This window comes from Rattus norvegicus, chromosome 6 (genome assembly GCF_036323735.1).
Source record: "Rattus norvegicus strain BN/NHsdMcwi chromosome 6, GRCr8, whole genome shotgun sequence".
Classification (NCBI taxonomy): Eukaryota; Metazoa; Chordata; class Mammalia; order Rodentia; family Muridae; genus Rattus; species Rattus norvegicus.
In genome coordinates this window covers 42,672,051-42,690,113 of record NC_086024.1, presented here as the reverse complement: position 1 = coordinate 42,690,113, position 18,063 = coordinate 42,672,051, and the positions used below count along the sequence as shown (strand labels likewise).

Below are 18,063 nucleotides of genomic sequence, written 5' to 3'. Positions count from 1 at the left end.
CTAGGACAAACACATATCACTGGATACCTTCATTTTATTTTAATGGGAAGTAAACATTGCAAATAGTACTTATGAAAATATTCTTTTAAATAGTAGAAATTATTTTTTAAAAACACTAGAAATGGATCGTTAATATATAACTTGTATAAATGTTACACAGTAAAGGGAAAATCAGGGAAACAAACCCCAAGGGTTTAATTTACATGTGTACATGTTCATATCTGGAGGCATATACACAACCAGAGGTACAGACATTTATGTAGAGTATGTGTGGAGTCCAGAGGTCCAGGTCTTTGCTTATACCCCATCTTTTTGGAAAAACAGTCTGAAGTTGGAGTGAACTAACCTATTAGTCTTCCTGTCCAACAAACCCGAGGTATATCCCTGTCTTACCTTCCTCAGCCCTTGTATGACAGACACCTTCTGCCACGCTTGGCTCTTAACACAGTTGCCTGGGATGGGGACTAAGGCCCTGATACTTGCACAGAAAATACTTTGTTAAGCCTATCCACCCCGAACACAAGTTTAATGACAGAGGAATAGCCAAGCTGTGGTTAATTTATATGCTAGACAACAAAGAGGACATTAAAAGCCATTTTATGGTTTGTTCGAGTTTTGATTGTTTGCTTGTTTGATTGATTTTCCAGATAACATGCTCACTCTGTAGCTAAAACTGAACTACAACTCTCTTTGTGGCTCAGGCTAACCTCAAATTCATGGCAGTTCTCCTCCTGTTTGTTGGGATTATAGGCAGAATTCATCATAAGTGGCTTACAATTATTTGTAAATAATGAAAGAAAATATTTATGACACAACATTGTAGGAAAGCTGTGAATCAGAGCGTTAGGTGAGATAGATGGACAAGTTGACAGATGAATGTTGGGGATAGAGACAGTCACATGGGGAAAGGGACAAAGAAGAAAATTACAAAGATCTGAAAGTAGGATTTACCTCATAGTTGATGCTTCAAAGATAGGTTTTTATATTTTACTCTTTTTATTTCTTTAGTTCTACAGCGCATTGACCTAAAAGCAATTTAAGGTTGCTAACAAAATATATACAAGATAGAATTAAATTTGAGAAAATGTAAGCAGAGGGAGAATGAATATAAGCAAGATAAGATAGCAGTGTGGCTGGTATATGAAATGCATTCTGCAAAGCACTACATATCAGGTAGGGATCAGCCATAGATTCTCATCTAAGCTTTTTAGTCACAGGTACAGAAAAGGTGACACAATAGACTATGTAACTCTGGAAGACAAAATAAGGCATGAAAAAGACAATAACAACAAGCCATGCTATTACATTTAAGAAAACAAGGAGCAAATGTTTCCCATGATGCTCTTCCTCAGGAGGACCTCGCAGACAGTGATGAATGGTAGGGTTAATGCTCATTGGCCTCTATAGCCCAGTCAACAGATTGCTGTGTCCTCTGTCAGTAAGTCCTTTGTGTAACACAAGGCAGAGCAACAGACCATAAGAAAATAAAATAACATCTACACAGTCGATGGTTCTTAATTGCCAGGCTCTGATAATTGACTCCCCACATCCTCTCCTCTTATCCTCTCAAAAATTTTTTTGGATGCAGCAAACTTTATTGATGGCATTCAAGAGAGAAGGGAGGGCTCCCTTGGCCCCTCCTATTATTATGGGGTCTGGAATGGAATTGTGAGGGAGATGCTCAGTGTTGGGGGCTGATTCGGATGGGGACTCCTCAGCAACTGAAGGCCTCTCTCTTGCTCTCAGTATCCTTGCTGTGCTGGGGTGTGTGGTCCAGGGTTTCTTACTCCTTGTAGGCCATGTAGGCCATGACGTCCACAACCCTGTTGCTGTAGTCATATTCAATGTCATACCAGGAAATGAGCTTTACAAAGTTGTCATTGAGAGCAATGCCAGCCCCAGCATCAAAGGTGGAAGAGTGGGAGTTGCTGTTCAAGTCACAGGAGACAACCTGGTCCTCAGCGTAGCCCAGGATGCCCTTTAGTAGGCCCTCAGATGCCTGCTTCACCACCTTCTTGATGTCATCATACTTGGCAGGTTTCTCCAGGAGTCTTGTCAGATCCACAACAGATACATTGGGGGTAGGAACACGGAAGGCCATGCCAGTGAGCTTCCCATTCAGCTCTGGGATGACCTTGCTCACAGCCTTGGCAGCACCAGTGGATGCAGGGATGATGTTCTGGGCTGCCCCATAGCTATCACGCCACAGTTTTCCAGAGGGGCCATCCACAGTCTTCTGAGTGGCAGTGATGGCATGGACTGTAGTCATGAGCCCTTCTGCGATGCCAAAATTGTCATGGATGACCTTGGCCAGGGGAGCTAAATGGTTGGTGGTGCAGGATGCATTGCTGACAATCTTGAGGGAGTTGTCATATTTCTCCTGGTTCACACTCATTACAAACATGGGGGCATCAGTTGAAGGGGCAGAGATGATGACCCTTTTGGCCCCATACTTCAAGTGAGCCCCAGCCTTCTCCATGCTGGTGAAGACGCCAGTAGACTCCATGACATACTCAGCACCAGCATCACCCCATTTGATGTTAGCAGGATCTCACTCCTGGAAGATGGTGATGGGCTTCCCATTGATAACAAGCTTCCCATTCTCAGCCTTGACTGTGCCTTTGAGCATGCCATGGGTAGAATCATACTGGAACATGTAGACCATGCAACTGAGGTCAATGAAGAGGTTGTTAATGGCAACAGTGTCCACTGTTGCCAGATTCAGAGGAGAAGGCAGCCTGGTAACCAGGCGCCCAATATGGCCAAATCGGTTCACACCAACCTTCACCATCTTGTCTATGAGATGAGGCTGGCACTACAGGAGAAGATGCGGCTGTCTCTGGAACAGGGAGGAGCAGAGAGCCTTATCTTCTCAAATTTAACTGAGTATTGAGTATCATGAGTATCCCTTGTGCGCATAAATACAGGCATGAAGAATAATTCAAATTCAACAGCTATCACAAGGCTGGTCCATGTATACCATAATCTACTGTTCTGTTCTATTACTTCACAGACCAGGAAGAAAGAGGAGAGAGAGAGAGAGAGAGAGAGAGAGAGAGAGAGAGAGAGAGAGAGAGAGAGAGAGAGAGAGAGATTGGAGAAAAAGGAAAAGGTTATTTTTCTTTAAAGATCAGCATCACAATGATGAATGCAGTTTAATGAAAACAGCTCATGAGCAATCATTTGCCTTTTCCCGTTTTTCATAATTTTCCAACCATTTGACTATGTTCACTTTAAATTACCCAACTTTAGGGCCCTACAATTGTTCAAGTCCATTTGTCTCACTTGATTTTGAATTGACTCTAAGAGTTCCTGAGGCATGTCTTTTTCTCTATCTGATGGTGGGCACATGTGTACTCAGCTACCTGGTCCTTCTCATGGAATTCATACATTTCAACTGGAAAGACTGTCACTCATCAGAGGATGTCTGTAGGATCACTGCAAACCATGAAAGTAAGCCTCTCTCCCTCCCTGTCTCTCAGTGTCTCTGTCTCTGTCTCTCTATCTGTGTGTGTGTGTGTGTGTGTGTGTGTGTTGTATGTACATGACTGTCCCCGTGTATAAATATTCATATGAGGCCAGAGGAGAATCTCTCATTGAACCAGAAGCTCACACGCCTGCAAAGCTAGCTGACCAGAAAATTCCACAGGTCTGCCTACCTCAAATCCCATGTGCTGGGATTACAGGCACATGAAGCCCTGACAAGACTTTTCTGTGCCACTGAGGAGTTGAAGTCAGATCACCATACTTGAAGAGCAAATGTTTTTACCCACTGAGAGCCATCCAACTAGCCCTCCCTTCAATGACTTAATCCTAATCATACCACCTTAATCTATATTGTACCCAGTATATAGAGAAATAGCATGTCCCAAGAATTTTAAATAAACTTAACAAAATATTTACTAGATTTGGTCATGTTGGTTGGAATTAAGTGTTTATGGAAAATATTAAAAAGAATATCTTTAATACTTGGGGACACTTTGCAAAACATGTCAAAATCAAGGACAAATATGAGAAGCACTTAATAAATTTTCTCTGGTAGGCTATTGTAAAATTCCAATATAACCTGAAATAAATTCAGAATATATAGAGAGAGATGGCAGAAATGGAAATCACATCCCCAAAAGTAATATTTGATTTAAGTTTATTGGGATCTATCTATACAATGAAATAGCATACATCTACGCCAATTTTGTCTGTCAAAAACAATTTTAACTTCAAAATAGTTTTGATTTAGACATTTGAAATGAGAAAGTTGGGCTTACAAAATAATTTGTGTAACATAATGTCATTTCTTCAGCATTGCAAAATGTGTAAAATAGTCATAGAATATAATCCCTGACTATTGATGTTATTTGTAGGAGTAGAACATCACCAGTAACTTTAGATCTTTTTTCTTTTTAATTGTATATATCTTCAAAATGTTTGTAATGAGTTTGCACTGCTTCATGAAAAAAATTCAAAGCGATGGAAATATGATAACATATATGAAAGAGTCCATTTTACATGTGTATTTCTATAAGTGAAAAGAGTCAAAATGTGACTTAGAGGGCTGATCAAGTTGGTCGAAGCAGTCTTTTACAGTTGTTAGTGACATTGACGGGACAGAGATAGCTTTGAATATCTATTTCAAACATGCGTCCATTTATAGATATTCCCCTTCTCTCTCCCTGGTGTGTGTGTGTGTGTGTGTGTGTGTGTGTGTGTGTGTGTGTATGTGTGTGTTTGTGTGTGTCTGTGTCTGTGTGTGTCTGTGTGTGTGTGTCTGTGTGTGTGTCTGTGTGTGTGTGTCTGTGTGTGTCTGTGTGTATGTGTGTGTCTGTGTGTGTCTGTGTGTGTGTCTGTGTGTGTATGTCTGTGTATGTGTGTGTGTGTTTCTGTGTGCCTGTGTATCTGTGTGTGTGTGTGTATGTCTGTGTGTCTGTCTGTGTGTTGTATTTTTTATTTACAGATGTGTCTGGGGTGCATGCTTATGCATGTAGAGGCCAGAGGAAGATGTCAAATGTCCTGTTCTATTACCTTCCACCTTGTTCCCTTGAGACAGGGTCTCTTACTGAACCTGAATCCTCCTAAGTATTTAGCTAGAGTGACTGGCCAGCAAGGTCAGTGATTGCCCAGCAATCATCCTGCCTCCAACTCCACCACCATTCAGGCCAGGGCAGACACAGCTGGCTTCTATATGGTTGCTCAGGATCTGAATTCAAGTCCTCATGATTGTATAGCAAGTGCTTTGGCTGACTGATCCATCTCATTCTAAGCCAAGATGACAATCACCTACATCGGTGTAGGTCTATCCCTTAGGGAAGGCCTATCAAGATATACAAGAACAACAATGAAAAGTAACATAAAGCTTTTCCTCTAGATGGTTGCATGTTAAAAATTAAAGCCAGTACTAAAGAGAGATGCAGAAATGAACTGCATTTTTATGCTTTCAGGAAATTTCTTTCCCCTAACTGTTCTCAATCTTTCATTTCAGAAGAACACACCTACTCCAACATAGGCAAAAATGGTTTATTATAGCTTTTATGCACGCAGAAAGCATTTAGTAATCAAAGATATTTCTTCTCTCACATGAATAAATGCAGTTCGGACTTGTCTATCACTAAGAGGCCTCAAAGGAATGGAAGACATAAATGGGCATGATTTTAGTTCTAAACTGTTTTTAAAATATGTTCCAGCACATTTAATAGTCGAGGGAGCGAATGTCTGTCAGCACATCTCTTTCCTGAAAGCTGCTTATATGCCTTGCTGAATATGAAGATGAACCCCATCCTTTCATCTAAAACAGCATCTGATAAAGTAAATGTTCTCAGCTACCCCTTCGCTTTTCTCTAAGTCTGAGGGAATTTTATCTTTTCACACCTGTAATAAAAAAGGTTTGTCAATGGAAGCCACAAATGTGATTGTGTTCTACTTAGAGTCCCTTTCACTGGGTACCAGGCAGAAGCTCTTTACTCGTCTGAGCAAGAGACATGAAGACAATGTGAACTCCCATGGAAAATGTCTTACTCAAGACTTTATAAATGCCTAGAGTTATTGCCCAAAGGGCACTGAGCAGGTGAGTCACACTTCATGTTTTCTCCTAAATATTGAAAGATTTGCATGTCCCAATTCATGGGTGCAATTCTTTCCCACCGCAGTGGAACCTTTGCTCTCTGTATTGGAAGGCACTTCTGTTATGTCCTCCTCCCTTGTGTCAACAGTCCCAGTCAGCAGTGTATTCTTCTCTTTCCACCTCCCCCAGCAAGTTCCCCACTCCATCTCTAGGACTACTTCCTGGAACGTCCAGAGGATTCTGCTCCTCCATGACTCATTCTTATCTAATGTCCCATGATGGTCTCTACCAGAAAGCAGCATTCCTGAAAGCCAAGTCTGAATAGTAATTCTTCTCCATTCGAGGACTTGGCATAGGTCTCGTCTCAAAAAATAACTACTCAGTGAGAGCTGGTTATCCGGATCAGAAGACTATGCTAGATGATCTGAGATAGGAGAAAAGAGAAATTAAGACAAAGAAGAGGATTAGATATGGTGGGAGGAAATCCACAGACCCACACTGGTGGACTCATCTGCACAAGCAGAAGGACCTGAATGCATATCCTCGACATCCATTTGGGTTACTCCCAAAAGGGGTGATGTAACCATCTTAAAATTGAAAATTTGTATTTGTGGTCAAAGTTCTCTTTCACATCCCATATGTTCTTATTGGCAATAAAGAACGGACAGATAGGATGGTGACATTAAAATCTGTATGTCACTGGAAGAAAGTATAGTGCTGGAAAAATCTATAGACTGCCACTGAGATGGTAAGATAGATTTGAAATTCTGAAAAGTCATGTGTTAGCCAAGGTTTCATAATCATCATTAAACATCAGTATATATTTCAAATATCTTTCCTCGTCGTGTATTCAAACACTCTTGATGTTTCTCTAGGTTTATTCCATGGAGTAGGTAAGGAAAGAGAACAAAATGAAACAATCCCCTAGTCAAAAAAATTTGAAATGAGCTATTTAGAAAATTGCGCCTTTGCAGTACTATGTATGCCTTTAAAATACTGTTGTATATTTGAATACCTACCACTGTAGAGTATTCCTCAATCCAGATGACTATTAAATTTTTTTGGTACTGTATCTCCTAGGAGAAGTGTTCTTTGAAACAATTTTAGAAAACAAAGCTCTAAAAACTAGAGTTTCTAACACCTATTTCACTGGTGAAGAAAGATGGTCAAAGCAATGGGGTGCTGTTCCACTGGGACACAGATTTTTCCAAACAAGGCATTAGGCATTTATTCTTGCTGCCCAGTCATTTTAATATAGCTACATACGGTAATTAAGTGCTTAAAATGTAGCACCAAACAGTAATCCTCCAGGTAAGGAACAAATACCAATTTTTATTGTAATATTAAAATATGAGTATTTTACTGAGAAGTTTATGTTGAATACATAAGCATGGTAATATTCTGCTATGTTGAGTTTATAGTAATATATAGTTAAATTAACTCTCCTCTTTACTTTTTTTTTCCTCTTTACTTTTATCATCATTTTTAATTGGGTGCTAGAAAATTTTAAATTACAGATGCAACTTGCTTTGTATTTCTGTAGTCAGTGCCTTGCTGAGTTATTGACTCAGTTGACTATCTCAGAACACCTCAAATTTTTGCCAAGAGGTATCTAGGAGAAGCTAAAAACTAGCAGGTGATCTTCCTGAGATGGTTCGCCATGGACTGTAAATCTCTGATGAGTTTGCTTCTTTAGGCAAGGCCAAGGAGATTTGATTTGCGGAAAGGTTCCTGCTATTAATATGCTTTTCCTGTTATTATTAAATATATAACAATCACTAGATATTGAGCAGATTCTGCAGACCTATGAAAATGTACTATCTTGTACCGATGCTAAATTGACAAATAGGTCATGATTCTATAGAATTCCTGACTTGATTCAAATAATTTTAGGGAGAAAGTTTTTAGAGATGTTCTTAGTAGCTAGTAAGATATAATAGAATCAAGAAAAGAATGTGCCCAGTCCTTGTAATAGGTAATACAGGCTGCATAATAAGAAATGTAGTGAGCTTTCATAATCACACTAAAAAGAGAAATAGATTTTAGACAATTTTGTGGTCAAACAAGAACAATTAGGTTAAAGGAGAAAGTCACAGGTATGCACTATGATCGGGCAAGGGCACATAAAAACTGTTGCTTTGAACTTAATAAGTATATTATAATGAAACACTGCTTTGAACGTAATATCAACATCCTTCTGTAATTCCCATTTTATGTAACATTTTATCTCTGAGGTAATTTTCTAAAGAACCTTTTTTGTCTACGATGGTATAAAAAGACCAGAAAAAAGAAATAAAGTTGTTGGTTGAATGGTTTGGTTTGGGGAGCTCTGCCCCATCCATTCATCCATCCATCCATCCATCCATCCATCCATCCATCCATCCATCCATCCATCCATCCAAATGTGTATGTTTGTCTATATGTACTTATGTATATGTTTACATGTATATATGTATACATATATGTATATGAATATATATGTAAGCATGTACGAATACTTGTGGAGTTGATTGTGACAGATAGTTAGGCCAGGCCAGAGTGTGGATATATGGATGTTTGAATGTATATGTGTCAGTGCATATTTCCCTGTATGAAGCATCTTAATTCTTTTCTTTTCCTATCTCTGTGGTTCACAGACAGTTAACCAGCTTAGCCAGAGAGGCTTCTGCCAGAAAAGCCCGTGAACCATAAATACTTTTACTTAATCCCCCACCCCAACCCCATGCTGTTTTCTATGAGGTGCTAAACTCCAGAGACTTGCAGTTTCTGGCCTCAGAGGAATTCAGAGGCAGGTGAGCTGCCGCTGCAAAGTAACTTAGACTTAAGACAGCTAAATGTTTTATTATAGAAAAGGCAACTCTAAATAGCTCACCAGATAGAGTCTTACTCTCTCACCCACACCCACACACATAAACCCATAATGCTCTTCCTCCTCAGCTATCTTCAAGACAGAACCTGCAAGAAGAACTGACAGGGCTGGTCCCTGGCAGACTTTGTTCATCAAAAATCCAAACACTTAGAAAAATATTGTGTTAATATCACCATCAGCATATCAGCATATCATCATTGTGTGTGTGTGCTTATGTATATATATATATGTGTGTGTTCGTGTGTATGCTTTGGATGTATGTGTGTCTATGAGTGTGTGTGTGTGTGTGTGTGTGTGTGTGTGTCAGTATGCAAGTGTTTATGTGTTCTCTTCTTTCAGGTGCTCTCTTGAAGGGAGCTGAGGGGAAAGAGCATTGGTGGGGACAAGACTAGGTCTTGTGAAATGTTTAGAGTTGCCTTTTCTATAGTAAAATGTTTACCTGTCTTAAGTCTAAGTTACTTTGCAGTGGTAGCTCCCGTGTGTGTGTGTGTGTGTGTGTGTGTGTGTGTGTGTGTGCGTGTGTTTATGTTGTTTGTATGTATGTACATATATATATATGTATGTGTGTGTATGTGTTGTTTGTATGTCTGTACATATATATGTGTATGTATGTACACATGAATATGTGTGTATGTGTGTATGCATATGTGTATATGTGTGTGCATGAACTCATGTTTGTGTGTGTGTGTGTGTGTGTGTGTGTGTGTGTGTGTGTGTCTAGGCATGTGCCACAGTGCATGTCAGAGCATAACTTTCAAGAGTTGTTTCTTTCCTTACACTTTGTTTATACAGGGTCTCTCTTGTTTCCCTTGAGAGCCTGTGTACTTGCAGAGTAAGTGCTTCTAACTTACAAGTCCCTAGCTCTAAACTTTTAAGATAAAATGTTCAAGAAATTACATTTTGGAGGACCTGAGGTGTACATGTTAACAGCTGGACTGAATGACATTACACACAACACTCTGATTGAGGAAAAGGGAGAAAGCAGTTATTAATGACAAAATCTCAAAATGCTGCTAAGAGTGAATGACAAAATAAGAGATAAATACCTTAGAAAGAAAAATGGGTTTAACCCTTGGTATCACAGATTTCAGTCCTTAGCTTCTTGACTCTGCTGCCTTTGAGTCTGTGGCAAGGAAAATATTGCAACAGGATCACAGAAAACAGAAACCTACTAGTCCTACTGCAGCAGACAAGAAGCCAGGTGAGAAAAGAAACATTTGGAGTCTCAATACCCCTTCAGGGAAATTACCCCAGTAGCCAAACTTCCTCCATTTTGACTTTACCTCTTGAATTCCATTACAGCCCAGTTCCCATGTGCTGGATCAAAAAACCTTTAATTTAACAAGGTCCTTTAGGGAAATGTATCCAAGTCATAGCAACTAGATCAAGCTTCATTTCCTTTGTTCCACATGTCACCTTTAAAAAAATAATTATTTACACTTATTTTATGTGTGTGAGTGTCTTGCCTGCTTGGCTCTTTCTGTGAAGCATGTGTATCTTCCCCCTACAGGCCTGAAAAATATGTTATATTCTCTAGAACTGGAGTTTAAGGTGTTTGTGAGCCACTATGTTCGTACTAAAAATAGAACCTGGGTCCTCTGGAAGAGCAGCCAATGCTCATGACCAGAACATAAACACTACTTCCCATTTTACTTTTATACATAGGTATCCTCATTCAGGAGTTTCTGAAAAAGATTTTTTACAACTTCAGAACCACCAGAAAAAGTAAATGATTAAAAGAAGGGGAATTAGAAGTGTTCCTTGTTGCTCACTTGTACCCCAAACTTTCAATCTCCCACCTAGCCCCTTGAGCCTCCTTCTAAGCTGCCCAAGAAGGCAGTCAGCAAAAGATTTCATATAAGAAAACAATGTCGGCAGGACAATGTGAGGGTATTTTAGATGCTGGACCTGCCTCTACTTCAGTGGAAAAATCCTCCTGACCTTCTACTCTGAAAGAAAGAAGGAAGGAAGCTAAAGTCAGTTCAGATGACTCTGGAAGAGAAAATGCCCAGACAAGGAAATCGTTTTACATATTTGCATATCATATAATCATGGGCAAAATACTTTGAATTCCTGATATCGTGTTACCAATATCTGAATAAGGAAATGTGAGAGTGTCATAGGAAGTTTGGCTCCTAGGTTTCTGTTTTCTGTGATACTGTTGCAGTGTTTTTGCCACAGACTCAAAGGCAACAGAGCCAAGAAGCTAGAGACTGACACCCTGAATCTGACTTCCGCAGTGATTTGTTTAGAATATGAATGAGAAAAATCTTATGAATTTATGACAACATCAAAGGGAGGCTCAAAACAAGCCTTTTGACGAATACTAATAACAGGAAAACAACATTAGTTGTCACTTGCTAATAAAGGAAGGGCATATGGGTACGTAGGTCCGTACAATCCTTCAGCGTGTAGAAGTCAGTCTAGTCCTTCCCAGGCTTTCCGAGTGCCTTGAGTAACCTCTCCCAGTAGTGACAGCAACTAAAATACTCTCATCATTTTTCAGAGCTCCTAGGAAAGTAGCACTGGGCCCGTTCTGTCCCCTCTTAAAAGTAACATAGACTATGATACGCACAGCAATTTCCACCCCTCTTTTACAGAAAAAAATAAAGTCTGACTCAGAGGGGGGAAGAAAAGATCCTCTAAAGCTTTTATACTGTCCTATTGGCAAGCTAGGCTAGCATCCATGCCAGCCTGGTAACTGTTAATCCATTACACACTATTGAGAAAGAAGACTGAAAAGGGTCATAATGAATCCCAGCACCATCAAACAATTAGTCCACTGGGTCTACTTCAAGGAAGCAACCAGCAGCGTCCCACAGAAGACTATCCATGGCTCTGAGTATTTGTAGTCACAGGTGAACAGAGATCAAAAGCTTACGTCTGATGTTCCGACTCTATTTCAATTTTTAAAAAGAAAGAGAGTGACAGAATACAAGAGGGAGATTCAAGTGGATTATAATTGTTAAACATTAAAAAATGTTCAATATCTGCTTCATCTAACTAATCACTGCCTGACTGAATCAGCTTTGGCTTAGCTTTGGATGAGTGAAGCTCTTTTCAATTGTGACTGTTAGGTAGAATAGCCCCAGAAAAGTTCCTAAAGTGGATCTGGTCATTTCAAACTAAAAGATAATAATGATTTTTTTTTTGGCATTAGGACTAACTCACTACAAAAAGATGTATTATAGATAGCACATACAATTAAGGGGGAATGCCTCAAATTCACTAAATGCAGCATTTTTAAAGGTAACTCTGGTTACATAAATGAAAATATTCTGAAATGTACATATGAAGAAAAAGTATGATTCACCCTCTTCCACTAAGGAAGATTGAGGAAAAAAATGACAATTTTGCTATTGTTTGCTATTACTCCTTCATCTTACAAGAAGGGATATTGAGACCCAGCCTAAGAAATGAAAATGCTTTCTCCCCTCAGAAAGAATGCTAGCCATTTATCATAGAGTAGAGCACTCTTGTAATTAAGAAATGATGCTTAAGGGAATCAGAAAGTAGGAATTGCTATTTACTTCTATGAAATACTAAATAGTTTAATTTGTTTTCTTTGTTATTTTTAAGGGGGGATGATGTTTTAAAGTCCTGGGTGAAACAAATGGTGTTGATTCATTATGTTATTTAACCTTCTCCTCAAAAAAAAAAAAAAAGAGTCAGAAAGAAATTTACATCATTTGCACATACATACTTTAATTAAAAAAACAAAAAGAAAAACAAAAACAACTGTGTCACTTGGTCCAAATAAATGTTCAAAAAATTCCAAACAATATTGTATTCCAATTGTATTCCAACTTTTTGACCTTGAAATGGGCAGTTTCTTAGTAACCTATGAAATGTTGACTGACCACCCTCCCACAGTTTTTTATTGATTGGCTAGTTGCTTGCTTACTTGTCGATTGGTCAGTTTCTGTTTGGTTAGTATATTAATCAGGACTCTCTGGAGGACCAGAGCTGATATTTATGATTTATTAGAGTTGTTTAAGGTCCCAGAAGTCCAATAGCGGATGTCTTCCTGCATGAAGGTCAAGAATCAAGTAGTTGTTCCACGGGATGTCTCAGCAGTGCCAGTGTGGTGCTAGAGTCCTAGAGAACTGCTGTTCCTTCATGTCCAGTGGAATCTCTCAGAAGTAGGGACTAATATCAGCAAAGAAATTCCGCAGCAATAGCACAGAGATGTTGCCAACATGAGTGTGGTCAAGCGGGCAAAAAGGAAAAGCGTCCTTCTTCTGTGTTTCCAAGAGAATGTGGTCTTCCTACCTCAAATGAGCCAGTAAATAAAAACTCCTCACAGGGGTGCCCAGCTGACTGAATCTTAACTGGTTCTACAATTAACAACTAAGATTAGCCATAACATTTGGTTTCTGGTTGGGTTGCTAATTATTTTCAACTCGTGCTGCCTACTATTTTGAGGTAAGGATATGAAATCTCCAGTTATATTAAATTTGAATATATCCTTTGAGTATTGTAGATCTGAGAAAATCATCATGACACAGCAATTATTCCACATAATAAGACATGTGGAATAAAAGACATATTAAAACAGATAAGCACACAAATGTATCTCAAACAATCAGACAATTGATGAGCAATAAAGATTTCAGAACTCTAGGAAAGGAAGTCGTTGGCAGAGGGACCCAGAAGATGAAGGCCTCTGATGGATTTGTTGATCTTGGGCCTACACTGAAGGCTAGAAACAGACATGATACTTACCTAAAATCAACAGGCATGTAACTTCACAGAGCTATGTGATCAAACCTTAAAAGAAGAAAGACTGAGCAGAAACAGTTAAAAGAATTGGAGATAGCTCAGACGAACTTAAAGCAGCCATCATGAAATGTGCTAAATAAAATGAAGGGAAATGTACTCATGGTAGAGTAAGTTTTTATCACAGTTATAACTTGCTCATAAGAATATCCAAACTTTTAGAGAGGAAAAAATATTGGAATGAAAAACTGATCACGACAGTAAATAATAGACTCAAGGGACACAGTTTATTTGTTAATAGGAACAACATTGTGTGTGTAGAAAGTACAAAAGACAATATGCTCTATTAAAATTAACTAGCTTAGATGACCACTGGGTATGGCTTTCTTGTAAAAATCAATTGTATTTCTCAACATTAGAAGCAAATTAATAAAACTTGACTTTCAAAACCTTTAAAAAATGTTTTGAAACAGTCTAATGGAATTCTAAGTACACTTGGAGAAAATGCTGCTACATCATTAAAGAAAAAATAAAGATTATGTCCTAAAGATAATGGCTTTATTAGGCTAACACTTAACTGGATGTGGCTAAGACAGGAAAATAGAAAACTCTAGATATAAATACCATTCTTACAAACTGGCATTGGGCTACTTCTCCCACCACTCTTCAATGCCTGCCTTCTTCTCTTGTCGTCACTAGAGCTTTCTTTCCAGAGGCTTCAGTAGCTTATGGTTGCCTCATAATACCAACCAAATCATAGTCTTCAAAAGTAACTATGAGTATTTCTAGCAAACTGTAAGCCTCCTAAAGGATGCCATCTTATTTCCATTCATGTCGCTACCAACAAGGCTAAATACAATGTTAATCAAGGTGTACCACCTGAATAGATGAATGCAGAAAAGAGTGAAAACATTGATTTCTGCCCAAAATAATATTACTAAGTAAAAATTAGAGAAATTAAACAGATGGGAAAAATAAGACAGGGGAATAAAAGCTAATCAACTAAATAATGAAATAATGTAGAAATAAATGGAGATCAAGGATGGAGTCTAGGAACAAGAATTATTGGATAAGTGTAGCTAGTTGAGCAGGTTGACCTATATGCAGCACAAGGGCACATAATGGGTGTAAGGGGCCGAAGAGATGGCTTGGGAGTATTGAGTGCTCCTAAAGAGGACTTGGATTCAATTTCCAGCATAAACATGGTGGCTCACAACCACCTGTAACTCCAGAGTCAAAAGATCTGAGGCACTCTTCTTGTTTGCTCGTGCACTAGACATATATGTGGTACCCAGACACACATGCAGATGAAACACCCATACACATACAATTTTGGAAAAGGGGTGAACCAACTCAATGGTTGGAACCATTTTTATTAGATTCCGTTTCCCTTCATCGTATTCCTACCATATAACATAGACTATCAATTCTTGAAAATTTGGCTCATTGTTAGTGTAGAACAGTACCTATGTAGCTATAATGTAGATTTTCTATAGCTCAATGTTGCTGAACCATGTAAGGAGAAGAGGTCAGCACCTAAACCAGCTGATGGGAACATCCTTGAGGTTTGCTTTTACTAGGAAAGACACTATAAATTATCCTTTAGAATACTTAATTCCACATTGTTGAGAAATCGTATCTCATTGGATGCATACTCCAATTCTGTTCACTTTCTGAGTACCATGTGACACATTCAAATTCAATCGTAGGATCATAAACCAAGGTAAGACTGATTTTCTGATGATGTGGTGAAATCTTAGGTGTGTAGTTACTAAGGGGCATCCATTTATGAAGCTTGATTAAAATTTTTGTCCTCCATTGCTTTATAAAAATGATTGGACATAATGATGTCAACCGTCAATAACGTAATGCAGGACTCATTGTGCTAACTTTTTCTGACTTAATGATGCAGGAATTTGCCATTTCTTGGCTTTACAATGTTACAAACACAATACAGATAAAGTAGCAACTATTTGTGAATCATAATACCTTCCAAAATCAGTGATATGTATGATATTCTCTCATGATGACCTGGGTTGATGCTCTTTTTTGATGCTAAGGAACAGTAATGAGCCAGACCTACAGTTACCAAAGGAACCACACATATATGCCTCTCTGTTCCTTAATGATGGGAATCGTTGAGTAGGATAGATGAATTTAATGCATTCTGACATATGATGCATTTTTTGAGTCAGAACTCCCTTGTATGTTGAAGAGTACATAGTTTTAAATTACCTGACTTTCTTGAGAAATTGTCTTTATGAGGCAAAATTAGTGTATATTTTATACATGTCCTTTCATCATTAATACAGCCCATAACGTCACTTTTTAAATCTTCTCTCCTATTCCACCAATTCTCACTGTCCATTATTAAGCAAATAATTGAGTACCTCAGGCTATCACATCTAATTTCTTTGCTCTTCTAATTCTCATAATTTCCTTATTTTAAAAGTTCTTTGCATTTCTGTTCATTCTCCAAAATGAGATATTCTTTCTCTTAAAACTCAAATAACAAAGAACAATCCACAGTTTTTCCATGATACTGAATCTAATTGAAAATAGTCTTTCCGGTAACAATAAGTAAGAAAAGTAGTAACTGTTTTTTCATTATGTGTCACAGCAACCATGTATTTAAAAAAACTATCTTCAGCTTCATCATGATGTCAAACCCAAGGTACAGTAAGGTAGGTACAGGTCAGCTGTATACTTGGAGAAGAAAGATGAAAATATCTTTTGGAGGAGGCTAGAAAAGAAAAAATAAAAAAGACCCAAAGCCAACATCTCCGAGGCCCATAGAAACCTCCTCACTCATGGTCCATTGATTTGGTAAAACTACTCTCATTGACTTATTATTCATTGATTCACATGGCTTATTTATCAAACTACCAACAAATTGTAAACATCTCAAAGGCAATATCTTCAATGTCCTCTCACAGCTAGCCTCAGTTTAAAACATGAAAAGGTTACAGCACTAGAATGTCCTATAGACAGAAATAATTAAGCAACAAAGAGAGAGGGGATGAGAACCAGGTCTAACGGAATTTCTAAGTAGTACACGGAGGCACTCATTTATACATACATACATATATACATACATACATGCATACACACACACACACACACATATATATGTATATATGTATTCATGCATGTATGTATGTATGTATATATACTCATTTCAGATCTGGTTGCTCTTAGAAGTCCTTCCAGAGTACAACCTTAACTTCCCCTCTGATATCTGCTTAGAAATTAGTTCAAATCCCAGCAACCACATGGTGGCTCACAACCATCTGTAATGGGACCTGGTGCCCTCTTCTGGTGTGTCTGAGGACAGCTACAGTGTACTCATATAAATAAAATAAATAAATCTTTAAAAAAAAAGAAATTAATTCAGGGGCATCTAGTGTTGTATCAAGAGTTCAGAGTTCTCTGGTAACTGCAGAGGTCTGTTCAGTGAGCAAAGCGGATCTCCTTGCTCTCTGGAATGCCAGTGTTGAACCTGAGACCAGTGCTATGCTGAAGCAACAGAATTAAGCAGCACTGTTTTTCTATGAAACAAACAGCTCGTATTTATTCATATGCAGTTGTTGCTTTCCTTTCTCCTTGTACATGTGCTACAATTCTCCCCAAACTAATTACCTAATTACAGATGGTGAAAGCATTTAAAGGATTAAGCTGAGATCCCTCGCATATAATGTGGAAGTAGGGATGTTTATTAACTGCTCCGCTGAAGAATAACCCAACCCCCTTTCACCACTACTGATTCATTCATTAATCGGCACACATCCCCCATACGTTTAACCAGCTTTAATCCCTCTAAGGTACCACTAACTACTACCAGCCATTTATACTGAACACTTTAATTAATCACATTAGCAACCATGTGTTGACCCTTCTCTTCTCCTGCATGCACTCAGTGTCCTAGGAAAAGAACTGGAGAACACATTGCTATCCATGACCACAGCGCACAGAATAGCCAATTACGCCTTTAAAGATGGACTCACCAACTTCTCAGATAAGAGAAGTCAAAATGAGGCCACTCTTCTTTTGACAGCTGTTTTATTACCCTACTGCATGGTTTGTAGAGGAAGACAATAAGGGATGTACACAAAGAACATCCTCTTTAGAGATGTACATCAACCAGTACCCTTGGGAGAGTCATTACTCAGAAAAAGTTAGGTTATTCTACAAGAACAAACAACTTTGAAAATGTGGAGGTATGTCACTGATGTTCATATTCCAGGCATGAAAATTATAGAGTAGGTCTGAGTGATATTGTTGTCTTCTTAGCAATGAATTCTGGTACTTTCATTACATCTCCATCACCTTAGCATAGAAGGGAAGAGACTCAAAGGCTACAGAATTGCAAGTGGCTTTCCATTGCCTCTCCCTGAGAAAACACTTATATAGTTCTGTGCAA

General features: G+C 38.5%; 1 protein-coding gene and 1 pseudogene across 2 annotated transcripts in view; both read right to left on the bottom strand.

Annotated features, from left to right (window-relative positions):
* LOC134479342 (uncharacterized) overlaps positions 1 to 18,063 on the bottom strand; it is a 261,904-nt gene that overhangs the window by 220,525 nt on the left and 23,316 nt on the right. The gene's annotated exons all lie outside the window — the stretch shown is intronic.
* Positions 978 to 9,832, bottom strand: LOC134479341 (glyceraldehyde-3-phosphate dehydrogenase-like; annotated as a pseudogene).